The 24,637-nt window shown below is 41.7% G+C and overlaps 1 protein-coding gene across 2 annotated transcripts in view; it reads right to left on the reverse strand.

Moving 5' to 3' along the window:
• MSH2 (mutS homolog 2) overlaps positions 1-24,637 on the reverse strand; it is a 1,108,457-nt gene that overhangs the window by 704,260 nt on the left and 379,560 nt on the right. The gene's annotated exons all lie outside the window — the stretch shown is intronic.

Genomic DNA, 24,637 nt, shown 5'->3' on the forward strand with positions numbered 1-24,637 from the left:
ATCGAGACGGACATGGCAATTTGCTCCGGAGTCGAAAACAATTCGGCCAACACCGGCGATTGCAGGAGCCTCTGCACTACCCTGTCAACATCCAAATCAGAAAGCCTGGAGGATTTGGAGGAGATAGATGGAGATTGGGATCTCTTGTCCGGTGAACCAAGTCTGACACTGGGCGACTGACTCCGAATGGGCTCAAGGATGATTGGAGCAGGTGCCATTTCGGTCAATACCGATACCTCCTGAGGCCTGAAGACAGTGGAGCTGAGGAGGCAGAGTCCAAAACTGTAATCTTCTCCGGGGGCTCTGAAGAGGCAGATGGAGCCAGAGACCTTTTCTTGGACTTGGAAGCTTTAGACTTAGTACTAGAAGCCGAATCAATAGATTTCTCAAAAGATGGTTTTAAAAGTCCTTTTAGAATTAACTTGTTTTTTCTCTCCTGGAGCACCCTAGGACTGAATGCGTGACAAAAGCTACACGACTCCTGTAAATGGATGTCTCTGAGCAGTAGACACACACAGAATGTCCATCCGTGATGGACATTTTATATCCACATTTGGAACATTTCTTAAAGCCAGAAGGCTTATGTTCCTTCTGACCCTTGGACATTTTACTATGAACAGTAAAGGAAGCCTAGAAGTAACACGCAAAAAAGGCGGGAAAACACCACACAATATTGAACACCAGGTACTAACCAACAGGCACACTGAGCGCCTCTAATCTAGATGGTTCACACATCAAGACAGTGGAAAAACAACACAGTCACACACAAGAACCTCTAATTAAAACGGTTCTTCAAACCAAGGGTTGATTAAGTACAGAAGGGGAGGACTAGGTCCTCTAACTAAAACGGGCCTAGCCCGCTGGAACAGAAGGGATACCAAACAACAACCACAGCACTGAAAGACACACACAATTTAGCGATCAGCAAGAGTAGCTATTAAAATAGCTTTTAGGTTTGAACAAAAACTTTCTCAATGAGGAAATAGTAAAAAGACAGGGTACTTAGCCACAGCCAAGCGAGACCACGTCCGAGCTCTACAAGCGGCAAATGAAAACTGGGGATAGGGAACAGTGCATCCTGGGATACCCTCTTAGCCCAGCCAATGAGAGACTTTGAGCTAGTAAAAATCGGCCGAGTCGGAGCAGATAATCGGCTCCGAACCCACGGGTAAGAATGTAGGCGAGATAGGACTACATAACATCTTCAGAGATTATTCTAATTGTTTGATATGCTTAATGAGATCTATCCAGGGGGCATTGTACTTAAATTGGTCAAATCCATGCAGTGTTATCAGGGAGTGATTACATCTTTAGAATTTAAGGATATTCCTTTGGTAATTAGCTGTGCTAAATAAAATGTTTTCCAGGCAACTGTCACATGATGGTCAAAAGAGAAGGAATTATCAAAGCCAGGTTCCTAGGATTCTGATAACATTTTCTTTTTGTAGAAGTGTGTTGTCTATATAGTATGGGACATGGTTATCTACCAAAAATGATGATAAACTTGTTAGCATTTAGTTTGAGCCCATTTTTAGTATGCCAAGAGTTTACTATTGAGATTTAATGCTACGGGTTGATTTAACAACCCCTACTTCATAGTCATCTGCAAAGTTTATTAGCTAGAGGTCTTGGCTCTTTGCTTGTAGACGTGAGAAGTAAATGTCAAAAAGGAAAGCTCCCAGCACCAACATATGGGTTGATTTTAAACCATTTAGCTTCTGATAGATACAAGCATGGGTAATAGTGTCAAAGGACAATATGTACTGCACGGCCACTGCCTATGGTCTCTGTGTCTTTTTTGAAGAAGCTTCCCATATCAATACACAGGATCTACACTTCACAAAGCCATTCTTTTGGGGTCAAGACTAATAATATTTCTGATACCACAGTTTATATGGTGAGTTATAATACATTCCATGGGTTTACAGCTACGTTTTGTAAGAGTAACAGGTCTGAAATTACCTGAGTCAATTGTAAGGCCACCTTTATGGAAGGATATCACCAATGCAGTGTGCCACCCATCAGAGGCATAACCAGCAGCTCAATTTAGGTTAAACACTTTAAGGAGTGGTTCTGCAAGGGCATGTATAGTACTATTAAGCAACAAGGTACACTGACAGGTCCCACAAAGGAAGAATTTTTGTTCTTGGTTAGCACTTTAAGAAGTAAGGGATTTCAGGGTTTTGGATGGAAGTTTTGGAGAGAAGCTGGCATGAATTCATGTATAAAGATGCTTGCAATGTCTATTGGGTCAGAATAGGAAGCAGATGTCTGAATTACTTCAGAGCAATGCAGGGTATTGTTTCCAAGTTTTCTATCATAGCTAAAGAAGGATTTATAATTATCTTTGGCTTTGGAGGCAGACAAAGTTCATGAGCTCCTTTAATGAACATAGTAGTGTTTAATAAGTGAGTTTTGTAAGGTTTTTCATATTTTCCACGAGATGAGGAGTTCTGGATCTACATAACCTAAGAAGGTTCTCTCTTTTGCTACAGAGTTTATTCGTAGTAGCACACTGCCATATTTTGAATTTCCATGATACCTGGTTCTGGTAGGGACTTCTAACTGTATGCATTTTTAATAAATGGGTATAAAATTCTTTACTGCATTGCTGTTACATCTAGGTCAGGGGTGGCTCAGTCATAACCTAATCTATGATGAAATATCAAATTTTAGTTAAGACTGACATCTGTAGTCCTTAAATTCAGTAGGGTTTTCTGTAGGCTTCTGGGAGTTTAAAGGAGAAAGTCATATGTTTGTGGTCAGTTTTTACGGGGGAATGAGATTCTAGGGGAGTAATGCAAGAGACAGGAATACTTGGAAGAATCAGACGCTGTGCAACTTAGCAGGTTTGTTTACCAACTGTTCAAGGGAGTTTTTGTTTATACAATTTAGGAATTATTGGGCATATCATACACTAGAGGAATTTTGTTTATAAAATTTAGGAATTATTGGGCATATCCCTACATTAGAGGAACGTGTCTCTCATTTTATTAAAGGATAGTTAGAGTTAGCCAAAAAATATTTTTTTTGCAAATATGGAGACCATTTAGAACATTGATGAATCTTGCATGGTCACCAAGGCACAAAAAGTGTTCTGTAACAAGCTATTAGTTGATAAGTAATAATATGTGGAGTGATCGGTAGCTCAAGATGTTCACCTTGCAGGTTTCTACGGATCTGCGGGGAAGTAATTTGTCCCTTGACAAATATGAAGACTCCACCACAGTTGACCTCTACTCTAAAGACACGAAAAGCACAAAACACAGCTATACAGGGAGCGTTCTCTTTACATTTAAACCAGGTCTCAGTACGTAAGCAGACATGGCATTTTCCAAATGCAGGAGTACCTCAACATCTGGCAATTTATTGTTAAAATGTCTGGCATTAATTAGAGCCCACCTAATGCGAGATGATTTTGGGGCTTACATGTTAAGTTGCAAGGTCAATCAGCTTGACTCTACCTGAAAAAGGCACAAAGGGAAAAAAAGCTTTATCCAATATGAGAAAGCCTTTGAACAAGAACTGCAGACCATCCTTAGTGAAGCAAGCTGGACTGTCAAGGAACTCATGCCAAAGTGGCAACACTGGATCCCACTGGAATAACACCAGCTATTTAACCAATTTTATATATATTTATATCTATATAATTTTATATAAATATTTATATCTATATCTATATAAGCATAATTCAAAGTGAAGGAAGGATTCAACTCAGGACCAAAGCCTTATCTGCATTTGTGACATGCATGGAAAGTTCTTCCATGTCTCACTGCATGCCCTTCAGATTTACGAATAAAGCAATTCACCCCTGCATGCACCACTGCCATGTCATAGTCACATTTGTTCAGAGTTTGGGGTCCTTAGGGGCCATGTAATTCCTGCTGCCTGAAAGACAACTTACTATATCCCTTTCCTTGCCTTCCCTTGTGAGCGACAAATCAGTGACAGTAGAGTCAAATATCACTCAAACATTTATGTTGCTGCTGCATAGATTTTGAGTGTTTTTTGTTCAGGGTCATTCTCTATGGTAGATTACACACTGAGTAGATGAGCAGCCCGAGACTTAATCTTACTTCTAGGATGCTTTGAGAGTGATTTGTTTACAGCATTTGCATAGAACATTTTGGTGCGATTAGTAAAGAATTGTGATGGGGGTGTATGAAGCTCCCAGAGCAAGTTTTTAAGTGAGAGGGAAGCCTCCAGATTAATTATTTACATATCTCTCAGATGGAGTTATCAGTGTTGAGAATATGTTCATAATCTCTGAGCATAAGGCAGCTAGTGCACCATCTTAGGAGACTTAATACAAAAAGCCAGCCTCAGACGTGAAACTAGCAGGCTAACGTCCCATCTTGTACAATACTTACTAACTAATAAGGTAAATATTTATTTATTTGACATTTGTTGACCAGGTTGGTCCTGCTGGGACAGAGCCCTTTTTCAGTGGAGACCCAGGGAGAAAAGCTCCACAGTCAATACAAACATGGATACTTACAATAGATACACTGATACACACAGTACATACAAATGTAAGTAGATACATACAAAGGCAGGTTAACATGAATGGTAATTAGTTTGTACATATCAGCACTTATTAAGGTACAGTGCAGAGTACAAAGAAATAATACACATTAAATTTACAGGGCAATGAATAGTGGTTATTGTGCAGTAAAAGGTGGGCAAGTATGGGTTTCTAAGCTTAGTCATTCTACTATTGAAAGCTATACATCAGTACAGCTTAATCTGGCTGAGAGCGGGAGGAGAGGAGGCAGTATGAAACGAATTTATAAGAGTGTAGGTTACAGGCAGACAGGTAAGATGGCTTGCAGAGTTGAACAAGAGATTAGGAGGAAGATTGGGGTTTCACTAAAGTAGGAAAAAGGTGAGAGATGGGTGGCCTAGAGAGATGGGCCAGTCGGGGGCGGAGGGGGGGGGGGGCGTTAAGCAAAAATAAGCTGTCATTGCTAAGTGATTTTTTTACTGCGTTTATGAAGTGGAGTTTGGGTCTGATATTTTGGATATCAAGTGGTACAACAGAATGTACAAGTAACTATGACAGAATGCGCAAAATATACAGAAGGCTATCCAGTGAATGGTAGTCTTATCCCAGATGTTGCAGGTTTAGAAGTCAGATGGATAAAAAATGACTGATACATCCAGGTATTGAAGTGTGCACTAAGCAGCCAGGAAGATATGAAAAAGAGGACAACACAAGCTTTGGCAGTCTAAGGAGAGGATCCTCCAGTTATATTTCTAGTGTTCATTAGTATGATCAGAGGAGATGAGCAAGGGAAGAGCTTCCAAAAACAAATGTGTAGTAATGGCAGGTAAAGATCTACGAAGTATAAAAGAGCAACACTGGCTGGGTGAGTGGGCACCCTGTATTCAAAATCTATGGAAAAACAAAGGGAGAGTAAATATATTTAACTAGCTAAAAGGGAATGACTTCACAGATATTTTTATGCTCAATAACAGCCAATGAAAGAGGAGAGAGAGGGCGTTTCATGTTAAGACTAACATAAGGAGCAGACAACAAGAGGGACATTGGGCTTAAGGACACAGCAAGAGAAGGGTGGGATTTTTTCTGTCATTTAGCTCTCCTGTTGAAAAGCTCAGGACTGACTGTAGTAAGCTTGCTTAGAGTTGCAGTTTGACTGGATGGCGCAGTGGCGCAGCGGTAGCATTGTCGCCACACAGCAAGAGATTCTCCGGTTTGATTCTCAGCTGGAGTCCCTTCTGTACGGAGTCTGCATGTCCTCCCCGCATTCCTCCCTTGGTTGCTGCAGTTTCTTCCCACGTTACAAAGACACACGTCTGGTGCATTACTTCCTGGGCCTCCACTGAAAATTGGCTTTGTTCCAAGCTGGACTTTCCCAGTTAACAAATGTTAAATAAATAAATATATTATGTAAGAGTGTAGCCACGATCGCGGTTAGGTGATACTGTGAAAATCAAATATGCTTCTATTCAGCAAGATAAAACCCATCAATGTGAGTCACTCAAGAATCTTCAGTGGTTAAGCTATGAAACACTGCGCTTCATATTATAAAATGCACTACTGAAAGAAACGCTTCAAATCAAAGCTGAAAAACAATCTACACAGAAACTGAACCTACATCTGTAGTATCATATACTATTTTTTATATATTTTATTATTTAACCAGGTTGGTGAATTGGTTTACTGACCCTTTTTGGTCACGATGCAGGTAGACAGAGCAGGAAAAAAAACATAGCAATTAATAAAGTCTGTTTATAGCAGTGAGGGCCACAATGTTTTAACAGAAAAGACTAACACTAGATTAAAGTATTCAGTATAATTATAACAGTGAATACTACAATGTTTTGGCACAGAAAATTACAACAGATTACAATATTTAGGTAATTTACCATATTTACATGTTAGGACATTTCTACAATCATACACGTTATTATGGATTACGGATGAGGCTATGTGATGCAAGACTGGATTGTTACCCTGTGTCATGAAAACATGTGTGGATATCTTCCTCCAAGGTGTTTCTTCATTTGGTAGTTTGCTCCATATGGTAGGACATATTTTGGGGAAGACTCTTTCTCCTACTGTTATCCTGAAAAGGTCTCTGACTAACCTAAAGGCTTTGTTGATCAGAGCCTTCTTAGTGAATTGATTTGTTCCTGATTAATGACATTCTTTTCACTGATGAGCAATATCCCCGTTTAAAATATTCTCATTTTTCTTAAGACAATTCTAACCTTTTAATGGTATCGGGGGCGTAGCCAGAGATTTACATACGGCGGTAGCATTGTTACCTCACAGCAAGAGGTTCTCCCGTTCGATTCTCGGCATGGCTTGGGAGTGCCTTCTGTGTGGAGTTGCATGTCCTCCCCACGGTTGGGTAGCGTTTGAAAGACATACGTGCGTAAATGGGCATGCCTTTGTTGAAGGTTGGGTGTCGAGCTGGCACCTCGGCGTTTCGTAAAAATCTACTGCCAATCATTAGCGTACCGGAGTTCCGCTGTGGCGACCCCTTACCGGGAAAAATCCGAAAGACAAACAACAACAACTCAAACCTAATGTTACTTGCCCCCACTACTCACTTGTCATTTTAAAAAATGTACTCGCCCTCAACATGCTGCCCACAGATACATGGGAAGAAGCACGTTATTTTCAACTGTTACAATTTATTTCCATAAAAAGCTAGTTTTAGAGGTGTATTCCTTTTGCACAAAAATTCTGTGTGTACAGCTATACTATGAATATTCATTTACACAGTTCTAAACATTCTGTGCTTTTTGAGTGTTGACATTTGCAAGAGATGCTCAGAAAAAAATGTACTCATTTCAGTACACTGAGTATGCCTAGTAGCTACACCCTTGACTGGTATCTATAACAGCTCCACTGCTAAGACAATGTAATTCCAACCAATGCTACTCCATAATTCCAAATAGAGTAATACAGACATAACCTCTATTTTTATTTCCATTATTTCTTCCATAGTATTTTCAGTACAAAATGTTGTTACAAATGCACATATTCTTTATTTTTAGTTTAACTAGACTGCAATACATTTCACTAATGTTTCATAAGATTTGTACGATTTTACTGCATGTACTACTGCTACTGTTCATAACTCTCTTATTGCTTGGTGATTTTCTACTAATCAAGACTCTACTGGAAATGGGAACTCCCAGGTGGACCTTTCCCAGCTAATAAAGGTATGCAAGTATGCATGTTAAACAAATAAATAAAATAAAATAATATGAATAATAAAATTCTGAACTTTAACAAAATATAATCTACAAACATGCTATGAGTGTAAGCAAATGAACTTCAAGACTATGTGGAAAAAAGTTATAACAGGAGGTTATGAAGTTACTGATGAAATAATAAAACACATTACAGGAGGTTAAACTCAGTTTAGAAAGCCACTGACAAGCAACTACTTTGAAAGAAATGTGTCAAAAGGCAAGTTTCCTGTGCTTTTAGACAGTGGCAGAGCACTTAAGCAAGGAATAATGCCTGACAGGGTGGACATTACTGTGGAAATAACTAACCTCCCAGGGTGCTGTAAAGTCCAATGCTGCAGGCGGAGAGCATATCCCCCCTCCCCTGATGTGTCTTATTTTCCGAATACTGCCTAGCCCAGAGGGCATTACTGAGCATATCATCTGTTAAGTTGGTTTGTACTTGTTTCATTACTAGCATATATATTTTTGACGTAAAATAAGTTTCTCAAACTACTACTTCAAAGCGTGGGTAGAATATGTAGTTGTTGCTGGAAGGCATATTTACATTGAAAGACACATATGCAAATATTCAATGTTTACTCTCACGCACACACAAAGTTTATATATTTGTGTGCGTGTGTACACACACACACAAACACGCACACACACTAACAGATGCACAGAAACAAATGTGTGCATGCACACACAGATGCAGACACACAAAGGTATAAACAGACTCGCATTTTAAACAGAATAACCACACATGGCCAAAAATTACAACCACTTTCTTGAATGTCTACATCACAGATAACTCACTGTGATTAAATGAAAGAAAAAATATTTGCAGTACAAAGCAATGCATCTTTTTCCCGTTCCAAGCTGTCCCTAATTTTGCCTCAAATGTTTGCTCTGTCCCTCAAATGTTTGACATTCTGGTAAATCTGAAGATTGCAGTCAATAAGTCCCAACAATAAAGCTTCCTACTTCTAATCATTCTGAAGAATCTTGATGGAAAACCACTGGTTTTATCAAAGTTTAAGAATTGACCTTGATTTTGTCGCTTTGTATTCCTAGTACTAATGGTACTGTCCAGAATTCTTGAGCAATAAAAGTTGAGAGTTATGTGCGCCCCCCCCCCCCCCAATTGATCTCACTAGGATTGTTCAGCAAATAACTGAGATTCATTCACTTCCAAACACACACATTTTCTGTTTACTTATTTATTTATTTTACACTTGCTAAGCTGGTGCCTTTGCAAGCGTAAATGAAATGGCGGCCATTTTGTATTTTTCTTCTCAGTCTGCACTTCACGGCAGCTTAATATACTGCTACTATGAACCTGCAGACTAGATAAAAGGCTCTCTTCATACATTAATACCTTAGTGGAGAATGTCTGTTCTCCCAATAGGGTATTGGCTGTGCAATCCATCCATTTTCTAAAAATAAATGATGCCCATTATGTGACAAAATGGCAGGTATGTAGCTCCATTAAGTGTGAAAGAAGGTGGATCAAGCCAAATTCATTTTTTCTCTGATACATGCTTTAGTCAGTTCATGACTGCAGGAGACCCAGAATTGATCCCACCAAGTAATAGGTATAACACAGATAACCAGTTCTGTATGGGACAAGACTCCATAGCAGGAAGCATGCACAACCATACAAATACACACACTGGTAAGGGACACAACTGGAGCAGATGGTGAAAACCCACATAAACACAATGGCAAAAAGCAAAAAAAAAAGTCTGCACAGAAGGCACACTAGCCAGGAACCAAACTGGTAAACCAAGAGCTAAATGTGACCCGGCAATGCTAACCACTACACTACTGTGACACAATCTTTTAAGCAACTTGAGCTTAAAAACTTACATAAAAAGCTTACCCCTTGGAAAATTCTAGAGTTGTGGGGTATTGATAAGATTATGGGCAGTTTGCTATGTTGACCACTTTCTTTATTTTAGAAATTAATTGTAATGCAAAACGAACACAAGTATGTTCATCACCTTAGCAACAAAATATTTCCTGTCTCTGTTTACAAGGCTTGTTAGCTGTAAAGCAGAACATATAGTATCTGTAAACAATAGATCTGTTTCAGTTTTATTGCGGCTGAAAAAGCAACACTAATCTTAGTCTAACTATTTAGCCAAAAACACCTTAAATATACAAAAGTGCCATTATCTACAGTTTTCAGTGAAGCATATGCAGGTTCAAAGCTAGGTAATACACCGTGCCATTATCAGCCACAAACAAGGAATTATTCTTTGTTGCCGACTTCAGCACATGTATTTTCCCTGGACTCACACTGATACTTCAGTCAGACCTAAATGCAATACACAGGAACTCATTCTTTCATTTGATGACATAGTGAAACTACCATCCCCAAAGGAAAAACTTCAGTCAGTAACCTGCTGAAACTGGTTTGAAGGGAACCACCTACTTCGGTCTGCCTATGCACTTCAGGTTTGTCAACAAGTTAGCAGCAGAAAGACAAAAGTGTCCTCAACTTTACTGTAGTGTTATGCAAGCAGGACTATTTGCACACAATTTACAGCAAGCCAGTTTTATTTCACAGTTCAAAGTACAAGTTCAAGAACAAGGAAGATGATGACCATAAGTAGTTGGGGACATCTTTTTAAATACTGGAATTATGAAGTTAGAAACTGAAACAGAATAAAAAAAATACAATCAGAAAATATTTTAAAGCACTGACATCATGAAGTTGTGAACTAAAGAAGAAAGGAAAGTGTGTCATTTTTTTTCTAAAAATAAGACATGCAAGCAATATACTGAATACTGGATATAGTGATAACCAACTCCTACTTGTTCTGCTACAGAAATCAGAAAGTCTATATGGAGCAGAGAAAACTTCTGCAACAGAAATAGGAGCAGCTGGCCAGAAAAACAAAATGGATTTAAACTGTCTACTTTTACACTTTAAGTACTTTTCACAATCTTTATCTCTGTCTACATCAGGCATGAAACGTGTGTGTTCAATAAAGCATACCGACCTCAACTAGAAACTGAAAAGTTATCAACAGATGACAACAACAATCTAGCTGAACTGAAGAGTGTACGAGCCACAGTCCAGGCAGGATTGTACAAATGCAGTTCTCACCCCATGTCAACAACAAACACCAATACGTACTGGTTACCAGGACATACCTTGTATTTTCTGTCACTCTGTAACCACTTTTGCAAACGGTACCAGTACTAAACGGTACTATATGCAAAAGTGGTGCCAGTACTAAATGCTTCCTCTTTCAACCCTTGTCCAAACTGGTTTCACATCAGGTGGTACTGATACGTAGGTGTTTGTGTACGTGAGCATGTGTACTGCATAACAGACTGCAAAATGCTGTGATATGCCTGCACAAAAGGTTACTAAATAAATTAAATGCAGGGTAGTCAGAGCTGCAGGGTTCTTAACACGCAGGTCAGTAAAGCAAATGGCAACTACAATCTTAAATGCTTCTTTCCACAGTGTACCTTCCTCCCAATAAAATAATCTCAATCTACATTGCCACACATAACCTTCTGCAGCATTTCTCTACAACTCCACATCCTTGGTATACATGCTAGGCCCAAATAAAACTTTGCAAAGCTGGTTTTAAAATTTGTATTTTTGGTGCTTATATCATTAGCCATGATGTACACTAATTTGTTTGGTCCAAGAAAAGACTATACAGCAAGGTATCCTCCTCATGACAGCATAATCCTACCAAGTCTGTTCTTACTCGTGTCTGTCACTGTGTGAAGTGTGCTCACACTTGTTCTCCTTTACTTGTACACATGCGTTAAACCTGCTAAGTCTTCAGTGAGTCACAAATGGTTTACTGTGTAGTATCAGACAGTAGCCAATGCTGGGCTGTCAAAAATCCTGATTGATAACAGTGACAGAAAGAGAAAGGGAAGGAGGATGATGCTACACAGCAAAAGGATGACCAGATTAAAATAATCTGAGCACTGTTTTGTAGCTGAACAAGAAATGGTTCATTATGCAAACAAGACAAGGATGACACTGTCAATGGAGAAAAATTACAGACACACTGCCCAAATATTTGAACAGTAAGCAGTAATTCTGAGTCCTGTTGTTTTATGGCAAAGGAAAGATCACGCAAGAGATGCACAAGTATTATAATCTCATCTGGGGAAACAGTGTATGGTGGTGGGGTGCAGCCAAATTTATGTTTTTGGATACAATACAATACAAACTGGTACATTTTGTTGGTAGGTTATTCATACTGCAGAAAACATCAAGCTAAGATAAAAATGTTTTTAACTTTCTGAAAACAGTGGCCGTTAATTTTCTATAAACTGCTGCTTCATATAAATTTTACATAACAAGTAATACAAAAGAATACATTATGAAAAGATACATAGTGAGTGATAACGGGTCCTTCTGTCTGAGAAAGACACTCAAAGGGTGATTACAATGCAGTGGAGAGAATCATAGGTTCATAGGCTGGTAGTAGGCTATCGGCCCTAGGGCCTATACAAGCCTAGCCATAACATTTCCCTGGCTATTTCTTCCCAAAATATTTACTTCCCTGGTCCCCTCCCTGTCTAGCAGGGTGACTGATGTGATCTAAGGGTGAATTTCCTATCTCCCATCCAGTCGTCAAGGTTACTTCTGAAGAGAGCCAAAGAGGCGCTCAGCTTGACATGTATGGGCAGTCAATTACAGAGTATGGGGAGTCTCTGGGTCAGGAACCTATCCCTTTCAGCATGTTTTGTTCAATGTGATGACAAGGTTTAGATCCCTGGAGCATGTGGCTCAGAGATTGGGATTTCTTTAAGCGTAGCATGTCCAACAGCACTGAGTTTGACACGGCCTTGTATGTTAAGCAGAGATCGCCTCTGAGTAGGCGATATGCGACAGAGTATAGATGGAGTTTTTTTTTTTTTTTTTTTTTTTTAAGACGGGCAGCATAGGGCATCTGCTTTAGGCCTGTGATTCTTTTGGTGAGGTATTTCTGTGGCCTTTCCAGTTGTTGCAGGTGTCTTGTGAGGTACATACCAAATGGGGCGTTGTACTCTATAATGGGTCTACTGAGGGATGAGTACAGTGGGACAGTTACCTTTTTTTCTGGATGAAAAGCCCTTAGTGATGAGGTGTGCCACATAGAAGCATTTCCTGACTGTTGTGGCTATGTGGTTATCGAAGGTGAGACCACTGTCCACCTGTGTCCCTAAGTCCCTTATCACACTTTCGGGGTTTAGTGTACAGCCACCTATGTGGTAATTCATGGGTACATGTTTTTTCCCAAAGGGGATAACTATACATTTCTTGGCATTGAGCTTGAGCCCATGGCTTTGGCACCAAGCATCTGTTTCTGTAAGGTCCTTTTGTAGAATAGCCACATCATTTGGGGATTCAATAATTGCTCCCATTTTGCAGTCATCTGCGAACTTTGCTAGCCAGAGTCCCTTCATTGCTGGCCTGTACTTCAGAGAAGTAGATGCCAAACAAGAGCGGTCCCAGGACTGAACCCTGAGGTACTCCGCTTGTCACATGTCTGGAGCTGGATTTTGAGTCAGCTACTTTTACAGTGTGGATTCAGTCAGTAAGCCAGTTGGCAAACCACCGAGTGATGTAGGGATTAATGCCCAGCTTAGTAAGTTTATCTCTGATTCCAGAGTGGGGGATGGTGTTGAAGGCCTTGGCGAGGTCCAGATAGGCTGTGTGGACCGCCTTACCCTCATCCATGGCTCTGGAGACTTGATTCGAAGAAGTCAATCAGGTTGTGGAGACAAGATCGACCCTTTACAAAGACAAATTGGGTGGGGTCCAGTGTTTGAAGGTTGCCAATGTCTTTGTTTATAAGTTCCATGATAATGCATTCCACGACTTTGCAGATCAGGCTTGTCAGACTGATGGGGCAATAGTTCTCGGGATCCAAGGTGGATCTCCCCTTGTGGAGTGGGATAACTGTAGCTGTGCGCCACTCATTAGGCACAAAGCCTGAGGTGAGGCTATGATAAAACATGAAACTTAGGTGGGGTGCCAGTTAATTTTGTAGTTCATGTAGTACACAGCCTGGGATGTCGTCAAAATAAATAAATAAATACATCTAAATAGAAGAAAGAGAAATGAAGTAAGGTAAAGTATGCAAGGGCAAATAGAAGACTTTTCTCAACAGTGAAAAGAATGGAAGGTAAGGTGTACTTACTAGACAAAGTTATCAGACTACGTACAGGCAGCAGGCGGGAATGGAGAGTGCCACAGCGGTAATGAACTAACTGTCTGGGGAATAAAAAGAAATGCATGCTGCAATGGCCCCACAGTTAAATGGACAACAATTACTAATAATATGGGAAAATACTGAGAAGGGAAGGCACGGTGTGTGTCTGAATTACTAATAATATGGGAAAATACTGAGAAGGGAAGGCACGGTGTGTGTCTGAGAATTGGTCGATTTTCTTTGGTGATGTCCTAGTGGAAGAGATTGAGGCATTTATAAAAACTTTAGGACAGTGTGGCAAGCACAGACTTGCCTGCATTATTAGTATAAATAAAAGGAGTGTCAAGTAAAACAGAGGTCCAGAAACTCTAATGGGAAGAGCAGTAGTTATCAGTAATATGGGTACAGAAATGGCAATAAAATGTTAATCACATGACACTAACGGCCAAATTCAAAGAGGCCTAACATATGATAGCACAAGCAGTGTGTGGGGGTGTGTAGTGTATACAACATCTCCAAACAATGGACTCTGGCACAGTGGGTGTGATCTGCTATACTGTCTAGACAGATTTGCCAGTTATATGCATTTCCTGTGCATCATTAGCATTCATATACTGACAATGTTTAATTAAAAGGTTATTTACACTGCAGGCTTGTTATCAGAAGCTATTAACTTTTAAACCTGCAAAATTTACATTAACTGCTAAAAACTAACATTTATGTACTTCATACAAGAAAAAGAGCCACTGAACCCCCCCTCTCATAACACCTTAACTCACTTGTAACACTCGCCAAACCAGATTCCATCCTTAATTTAAAACTGCTACAACAGACTTAGAAACATAGGCCAGTTTCCATTATTTGCAATGTACAATGGCAGCTTTACATACTACATATGCAAAAAAAAAAAAAAAAACTGATACCCTCTAAAATATCCTCAATATAGCCAACACTACACTTAAAATTAACTTAAAAGGAAATACAGAACATGCATCTCATTCACTACAGTGTTAAAGTAGTAACTATGCACTGCACAAACAGAAACACTTAACCTTCCTCAACACTGCCCACTTAAATCAACCACCTAGGAATTTGAAGTGCTCCTATTAAAATAAATAAATAAAACAATGAACCGCTAAAGAAAAAAAGTACAGTTTTGTATCTACCATAAATGTAGATGTTCGAGTGTTCACCCTGCTGCAGTCATCACATTTGGGTTATCCTACCGTCAGGCGGTCCCGCAGTCGGCCTGAATTCGAACGTCTTGGTCTGGCGTCGGTTGCTGTCGCTTCTTCCCGGACGTCAGTGCGCCAGGGGTATACAAGAGGCATCAGATGCCATTTTCATCAGTTTTTCTTGCCCCGATAAAAATAAAACAATACCCTTAGGCACAAGCAAATACACCACAGAGGTAGTATAGGATAGAGTGGTAGAGATAAGTTCAGCGGGGATGGAGGGAGGGTAACCTGGACTGCAGCAGGGTGAACACTCGAACATCTACATTTATGGTAGGTACAAAACTGTACTATGTTCATCGTGTTACCCTGCTGCAGTCATCACACTTGGGTTGAATCCCAAAGCTAGGGATGGGAAGTGGAGTCAAACAGGGTTAGAAAAAGATAGTAGGCCCTGCAAAACTGCAGTGGCAAAACCAGCTCTAGTCTTTAGAGTATAGAAGTAAGTGATGGTGTTTGGTGAAGGTGTGCACTGAACTCCAAGTTGCAGCTTCCAGAATATCCTTGGTTGGTACTCCCCTGAGAAAGGCTGCTGATGTAGCTGTAGCCCTGGTGGAGTGGGACCTAATGTTAGCAGGTACCGGTTTCCCATGATGTGTGTAGCAGAAACGTATGCAATGCCCTATCTATTTAGAAATGGTCTGTTTTAAGATAGCTTTTCCTTGTGATCCTGTAGCATAGGCTACAAAGAGCTGGTCAGTTTTTCTGAAAGCCGTAGTTTTATCCAAGTAGTAGCGTAATTGCCTGTGAATGTCCAAAGAGTGCAGGAGTCTTTCTCCTTTGTTCTGGGGATTTGGGGAAAAAAGTGGGCAAGTGAATGGTTTGGTTTAGGGCCACACTGGATACCACCTTTGGCATAAAGGAAGGGTTAAGTTCGTAGAGAGACTCTGTCTTGATGAAAAATGAGGAAAGGCTCCACTGCCATTAGTGCCTGTAGCTCTGAGACTCTTCTAGCTGAGGTTATTGCTAGTAGTAGGGCAGTTTTCCATGAAAGAAATTTTAAATCAGCTGAAAAAGCTGGTTCAAGTGGCGGCAGTGTAAGCTTTTCCAGAACAAAGTTGAGATCCCAAGTAGGTGTTGGTGCTCTCCTTGGCGGTCTTATGTTCTCAGCCCCTCTGAAGTACTGTCTTAGGAGTGGATGTGAGAATAAAGGAGGATCCGTGTTGTAATGAGCTGAAATTGCTGAGGCGTGGATCTTAATAGATGAAAAGGAAAGTCCTTTGTGCAACATCTCAGTTAAATATTGTAGAATCTGAGGAATGTTTGGATCAAGGGGATTTTGGCCTTTAGCCTGGTTCCAGGCGCAAAATCTTTTCCATTTGTCTGAATAGGTTTTCCTGGTGCTGGGCCTCCTGGCCTCCAGAATGACATACATAACAGCTTTGGATAAAGGTGTTGGCTGGTTGTTTAGGTAATTTGCCATGCAGCCAGGTTTAAAGTCTTGAGCTGGCTGTGTAGAATCTGATTGTCTCGCTGTGTGAGCAGGTGCGGAATTTGTGGCAAAATCCATGGTGGGCCATGGGCCATGTTCCTTAAAAGTGGATACCAATGCTAGCGTGACCAGTCTGGTGCAACGAGTATCATTTGTGGCCTCTCTAATCTGACTTTCAGCAGCACCTTTGCTAGAAGAGGCAGTGGAGGGAAGGCATACACTGTTAATGTTTTCCAACTGAATGAGAGGGCGTCCACTTTCCAAGCTAGTGGATGGAAGGTCCTATTGCAAAATTTCTGAAGTTGGTGGTTGTGGGGGCTTGCAAACAGATCTATGTCTGGGCATCCCCATTTTTGAGCTATCATTGCAAATACTTGTGGATCTAGTTTCCATTCGTGTGGATCGATGATGTTTCTGCTTAGGTCGTCTGCCAATGTGTTTTTCTTTCCTGGCAGGAACTGTGCTTGTAATTGAACCTGGTAAGACAGTGCAGTGTTCCAGAAGGTCATTGCTTGCCTGCATAGAGGGTAGGTATGTGTGCCCCCTTGCTTGTTTATGTACCACATTACTGTGGCATTGTCTGTCTTTATTATTAGTTGTCCTGGGTGTAAAGGGTCCTTGAAAGCTGTTAGGGCATTCTGTACTGCTAGCATTTCTTTTTGATTGATATGCAGATGCCTCTGACCTGTAGTCCATTTGCCCTGAATGCACTGTCCTGCCATGTGTGCTCCCCAGGCATAGTCCGATGCATCTGTTGTCATAGTTTGCCTGGCTGTGGGTAAGGTGAAAGGCTGACCCTTGTTGAGGTGACATGCCTGTGCCCACCATAGAAACTCCTGTTGAAGGCAGGGAATGAGTGGTATCATTGTTTCCAAGCTGTGGCTGTGCTGAGTCCATACACTTTTCAGGTACCACTGTAATTTCCTCATATGCAGTTTTGCAAATGGTATTAGTAGTATGCAAGATGCCATGAATCCCAAGGCCTGCAGAATTTTTCTTGCAGGGAGTTGGGTCTTTGTTGCCATTATATCAGCTGTCGTTGCTTGTCTGGCGTGAGATAAGCCATCTGGGCCGTTGTATTCAAGCTGGCACCCAGGAATATTATGTTTTGTGAGGGCACTAGTTTTGATTTCTTTTCGTTTACTGTGTACCCTAGGCAACTTAGAAAGTGTTTGACAAATGCCAGATGCTTTAAAAGAATGTCCTTGCTTTCTGCTTGAACAAGGCAGTCGTCCAGGTATGGGTATATTTGAATTCCTCTGTCTGCAGTATGCAATTACTGGTGCCAGGCATTTTGTGAAGACCCTGGGTGCAGTAGATAAGTCAAAGGGCAGTGCAGAGAATTGATAATGCATTGAACCTGCAATGAAGCAGAGGTATCTTCTGCAATTTTGTCTGATAGAGACATGCAGGTATGCCTCCTTGAGGTCCAAAGTTACTAGCCAAGCATTCTTGCCCAGCATGGGAAGAAGCTGCTGTAGTGTTAACATCTTGAATTTTGGTACTTGCAGATAGGTGTTCAGAATTGAAAGATCCAGAATGGGTCTCCATGCTTTGTCCTTTCTTGGGACTAGGAAGAGTCTTGAGTAAAATCCTTGTCCTTGTTCCTGTGTAGGTACCTGTTGAATGGCTCTCATGTCCATGAGAGCTGTAATTTGTTTTTGTGCCTCTGCTCACTGATTTGGTGGCAGGTTTGGCATTCCTTTTATCCTTGGTAAGGTATGAAAGTGGAATCTGTATCCTTGAGAGACAATGTTTAGAACCCATATGTCTTTTGTGATGATGTGCCAGTTGTCTGCAAAAAATGTTAATTTTCCTCCCAAGGGAGTTGCCAGGAGAGATTTGCTTGGTAGTTTGAGGACGGAGTCATTGTGTTTGTCTTCTGCTAGCCTGGGGCCTGTCTTCTCCTCCTTTCTGGGTAGCAGTACCCCATTGGCGTGGTTTGTAAGGGCCTTGTGACTGACCTCTGCCACTTGGCCATCTGTATTTGCCCCTCTGTGATCTGTCATAAGCTGGAAAGGACCGTTTTTTTGTTGGCCAATTTCTGCTGAAACGAGGGGGTTGTACCTGCAAAAAATCCTTGACCGTTTGCATAGACTTTGCCTTATCCTCCATTTTCTTTAAAAACTCTTCTGCTTTGACACCAAATAATACATCTTGTTGTAAAGGTGCATCCAATGATTTTGCTTTAACATGATCAGGAAGGGTTTGTTCTTTTAGCCAAGCATGTCTACGTATGACAGAGCCAGTAACAGCTGCTCTACAGGAAGCTTCCAATGAATCAAATCCGCATTGTAAAGTATGTTTGACCACCTGTTCAGCTGCATGCAACAGATCCTGCATTTCCTTGAATTTATACTGTTCAGAATGTGTGCTCATTTTTTGTTTTAACTGAGACATTAGGAATTGCTGATATTTCAACATGTGAAACTGACAATTTAATGCTCTCATAGCCAGAGTTGCTGAGGTGTATATTTTCTTTCCCCATCTATCTAGGGCTCTGGAATCCCTTTCAGAGGGCACAGGATTTTTAGCCATAGAAGCTTTTGCTCCCTTAGGACCCTGGGAAATTGTTTCTGGGTCAGCTACAGGGCTTTTATAGAGGAATTTGTGTGAGTCAGGTACTCTGTAGTAGCACAACCAAAAGCTGTTTGCTGAATTTCCTGTTTGCACTTAATTTTAAATCGTTTTTTTCTTAAAACTTGCATATTTTCTGTCCTTGACCTAGCACTCTTGTGTGGGGTCATTTACTGCACTGTTATAACTTGATATTACTTGTGAATCTCTGCTATTTCTGTAAAAAACAAAAACAAAAAAAAATCTTGCTTTTTTCCCACTTTTCTGAGAGTTAAAAAAGTTCAGTTACAGGCTTGCTGTCCCTGAACTGTTTGAAAGTTTCTGTGAGGCCATTTTTGCTTGGGCTGGAGGAGGGTCTCTCTGTTGATCAGTGGCAGTGACTAACATTGAGCAGCTTCCCTGCCCCCCGTAGAGGTGGTTACTGACTTGAAACTGTAGTTTTATTGGCCACTAGGGGGGTCATTTCCATAACTCCATCTTCCTCTCTTAAAACCTAGTTGCCTCGTGGTTTGGGCGTCTTTTCAGGCTTGTTGGCTGTTGGTGAAGCACCCTCCAAGAGGAAAAAACGCTGAGAGAAGAAGGGAGCCACTTTTGAGATTTTAAGTATTTTTCTCTGTTTATTTGCTAAGTTTTTCTGCATAGCTGCCTAGCTTGAGCATTTTCTGGCTTGTTAAACTTGATTTCTGTATTAGTAGCTGTATTTAGAGCACAACCAAAAGCTGTTTGCTGAATTTCCTGTTTGCACTTAATTTTAAATCGTTTTTTTCTTAAAATTTGCATATTTTCTGTCCTTGACCTAGCACTCTTGTGTGGGGTCATTTACTGCACTGTTATAACTTGATATTACTTGTGAACCTCTGCTATCTCTGTAAAAAAAAAACAAAAAAAAAAATCTTGCTTTTTTCCCACTTTTCTGAGAGTTAAAAAAGTTCAGTTACAGGCTTGCTGTTCCTGAACTGTTTGAAAGTTTCTGTCAGGCCATTTTTGCTTGGGCTGAAGGAGGGTCTCTCTGTTGATCAGTGGCAGTGACTAACATTGAGCAGCTTCGCTGCCCCCCGTAAAGGTGGTTACTGACTTGAAACTGTAGTTTTATTTTCCCTTTTGGGTCTATTCCTGCTTCTTTCCAGCCCCTGCTATCAAGCACGCTTTAACGTGCTTTAGCGCGGAGTTGCCACTAGAGCAGCATCGGGCAGTGCCGGTTAAACAAGGTTAAACTCTTTCTGGCTCCAGAAAGTCTGTTCTTCAATTTTTCCCTTAGAACTGCTCTGTTAGGAACCTAAACAGTTTACACCTACACTAAAAAGTGCAGCACTTGTTCCAAACAGCTTTTCTTCTCAAAAGCTCAGCACTTGTCTTATAAGCATATCCCTTGTCTTATAAGCATTCTCTTTGCAGGTCAAGCACTCCTATATTATACAAATCTCTCACTAGCAAAACCCCCAGAAGTGCCCACTTCCTGCTAAGCCCACTACTTTTCTGTCTCATACCAACTCATAATTCTTTCTAGCATGTCGAAGGGTCAGATGCTGGCGTCCTCTCCTGCCCAGTTGGTGAATCTGGGAATTCTGAGACAATGTTACAATTGCCTCATGTACACGGACAACCCTCTCCTCCTCCCACGTAACACTAACACTTGTGAGAGATGCAGCTATTTAGCCAGACTGGAGGCTGAGCTCTCTCAACTCAGGACTGGCAAGACCAGGCAAGAGGAGAAGGCAACTACACACACCACAATACCAGTCTCACATAACTCAACCACACCACTGAATCAAACACATAAACACAGTAAGACATACTCAGAGGCTCTGAGTAAAAATTTACCTAAACAACAGAGGCCTCCAAAGCAGACACCCAAGCAATTGCAAACTCAATACACCACACAAACAACACATAAACAACAAAATCAGTGTGCAAAGCAGTCACTGCCCTTAAGGCCAAATACAACACCAAACATACTTGTCATAGGTGACTCCATAGTCAGACACACTGACGTCCCGCTCACCAGACTGAGTAAGGAGAAGGTCACAGTAAGCTGCCTGTCGGGCGCTAGAATCCGCCACATAACACAAGCACTCAGGTCTCTCAACAGCAGGTACAAGTACGACTCAGTCATTGTCCATGCTGGTGTCAACGACCTGAGACGTACCTCCTTGGACTACATGAAAAGAGACATTGAGGAGCTCTTTGATTATGTAGCCCATGCAGGTATGACCCTGACCTTGAGCAGTATCCTACCTTCACCTAGAATGATGCCACAATACAGTGATAAGATGATCAGCTTTAATAATTGGCTTAAATTCTGGTGTCATTCAAAGGGGATCCAATGTCTGTCTGCCTGAGATGACATGCTGGACAAGCCACACTGCTTCGCAAGGGACGGCTTGCACCTGTCACCCCTAGGCTTCCGGATATTGGCAAAGGCTCTTGCCACCCCATAGTGCCTTTTTTAGGCAAGGCTCAAATTCTAAACCTACCACCCTAGAACACAAAAAAGTAAAAAAACTAAGGGTAATGCTGCTCAATGCCAGAAGTCTCAATCTCAAGATGCACGCACTCGAGGCCCTTCTCAGTATGGAGAACATCGATGTCCGTGCTGTGACAGAAACCTGGTTCAAGGCTCTTGAGAGCACCCCAGCACTAGCAGGTTTCACCTCATATCATGCGTTCCGGCCCCAAAATCCGGACAACACTAAGAAAGGAGGGGGGGTGTCCATATTCATAAAGGACACCCACACCTCAAGGTTGGTGGCAACGCACGATGCATCGGAGACCATCCAGGTGCAATTAACCATAGGCAAGACTGCTCTGCAATTTGTAGCATGTTACAGGCCACCCTCTCAAACTCAGGAACCTCACATGGCCTTCCTGAAAACAATGGAGGGGATAAATGTATCTCCAAATACCATCATACTAGGTGACTTCAACTACCCTAATATAGACTGGGAACACTACTCAAGCCCAAACACTCTAGCCCAAAGGTTCCTGGAGTTCATAAACTCAAATGCCATGGAACAACTAGTCACCATCCCCACAAGAGGAGAAAACATACTTGATCTCATCATCACGAACATGGGATCACAATGTTCAACACTGGAAGTATACCCCTCACTGGTGAGATCAGATCATAAACTAATCTCGCTGGAGGTCCTCATCCCGCCCCCACCTGAAATAAAAAAGACCACAGTGAAAAGCTTCTCAAAAGCCGACTTCACACTTCTAAAAACTAGTGTGGTCTCCTTTAAGGCCCCTGAGCCAGTGGTAAACATTACTCAAACCGCTGAATCACTTACAAATGCCTTCTACCAGCACCTACAGGACTGCATGGATCAGGCAATCCCAAACAAAATGAAGACTCTTTGTACCAAAGGCAAGCGTCCAGTCTGGTGGACCCCAGCCATAAACAAGCTCTACAACAAAAGGAGGAAGCTACTACAAGATAGAGCAAAATCCTTGAAAGGCAAGACACCTTTGATCATTATAAGTAAAAAACTAAGAGCTCTCATAAAATCATCCAAGGCAAATTTTGAGAGAAAAATCGCCAAGGACTCAAAAGACAATCATAAGGCCTTCTTTAGCTATGTTAGAAACCTAGGAGGAAACTCCCAGATATGCTCAGAATTAGTTCAAAATGATGTGAAGATTACTGAACCTACACACATTGCCAACATACTGGCTGACAGGTTCAGTGCAAACTCCCCCCCCCCAAAAGGAGAGATATCTATACCAGAGGGTTGTAGCCCCCCAAACATCTCCAACGCCCAGGTGAGAACTGCTCTCTCCAAAGCAAAAAACACAGCATCCATGGGACCGGATGGTGTCCCCGGCTGTGTGCTCCACGAACTCAATGAGGAATTAAACTCAAAGTTAGGACAGCTGTTTAATCTTAGCCTCACCTCAGGATACGTACCCAAGGAGTGGCGCACGGCGACTGTGGTCCCACTTCACAAGGGCGGTGCCTCCACCGACCCTGGAAATTACCGTCCCATTAGCTTGACAAGCCTTATCTGCAAAGCCATGGAGAGGATCATAATGGAACTCATAAATAAAGACATAGGGAACTTGCAGACTTTGGATCCAACCCAGTTTGGCTTTGTCAAAGGCAGATCATGCCTTTTAAACTTGGTTGACTTTTTCGAGACAGTCACCAAGGCCATTGATGAGGGAAAGGCAGTCCATACAGCCTACCTTGACCTGGCAAAGGCCTTCGACACAATACCCCACTCAGGTATCGAAAAACTCATCAGCTTGAATGTAAACCCATACATCACAAGATGGGTTGCAAACTGGCTAAGTGACAGAACCCACAGGGTCAGAGTTGCTGGAGCCATGTCAAACTCAAAGCCTGTCACAAGTGGTGTCCCACAGGGCTCAGTCCTGGGTCCACTCTTGTTCGGCATCTACTTTTCTGAAGTACAAGCAAACACAGGAGGGTTATGGCTGACAAAGTTTGCAGATGACTGCAAACTGGGCGCCATAGTCGAAAACACATCTGACACAGATATCCTTCAGAAGGGCCTCACAGAAACGAATAACTGGTGCCAGAGTCATGGCCTAAAGTTAAATGCCAAGAAATGCATAGTCATACCCTTCGGGAAAAACAAGGTTACCCCTAGCTACCATATAGGTGGCAATCCACTGAGCACAGAAGAAGTCATCAGGGATCTGGGGACCCAGGTTGATAGTAGCCTTTCATTTGACACTCATGTTGCTAAAGTGGTTAGGAAAACCTTCTACATTGCCCACCTGATCATGAAGGGATTCACATCTAGATCAAGGGAGGTCATCGTCCCCCTGTACTCATCACTCATTAGACCTATGATTGAGTACAATGCCCCATTCGGAATGTATCTGACCCGACACCTGCAGCAGCTGGAAAGGCCCCAAAAGTTCCTCACCAAAAGGATAAAGGGTCTCAAAAATATGTCTTATGCTGCCCGACTGAAAGAACTCCAGCTCTATTCAGTCTCATACTGCTTGCTCAGAGGTGACCTGTGCCTGACATATAAGGCCATGTCAAACCTGATTTGATGAATATGCTTCAACTCCAAAAATCTAGATCCCTCAGAACCACAAGGGCGGGAGACTTAAACCTTGACACGGTTATTAATAGAACGTGCTGGAGGGACAGATTCATCACCCAGAGACTCCCTATGCTGTGGAACAAAATCCCGGTACATGTGAGGCAGAGCACCTCGCTGGCCTTGTTCAAGAGGAATCTTGACCAATGGATGGGGAATCGCAGATATACCCCAGGGATTACTTCAGTGTCACTGCTTGACAGAGGCACAGCAAAATAATAGGCATAGTTTTATTCAAACTAAAGGGGTGGCGAAAGCCAAATAACTATGGGCTAGGCTTATAAATGCCCTTGGGCAGATAGCCTAGTATGAACCTATGAACCTATCTGTCTGGTTTGGCTGGAACAGGAGGTAGAGAGTCTGGATTTAAACTAGACTCCAAGCAAACATCATCCACAATATCTAAAACAGGAGGGATAGCAA

This window comes from Protopterus annectens, chromosome 1.part0 (genome assembly GCF_019279795.1).
Source record: "Protopterus annectens isolate FY-2018-M chromosome 1.part0, PAN1.0, whole genome shotgun sequence".
Lineage (NCBI taxonomy): Eukaryota > Metazoa > Chordata > Ceratodontiformes > Protopteridae > Protopterus > Protopterus annectens.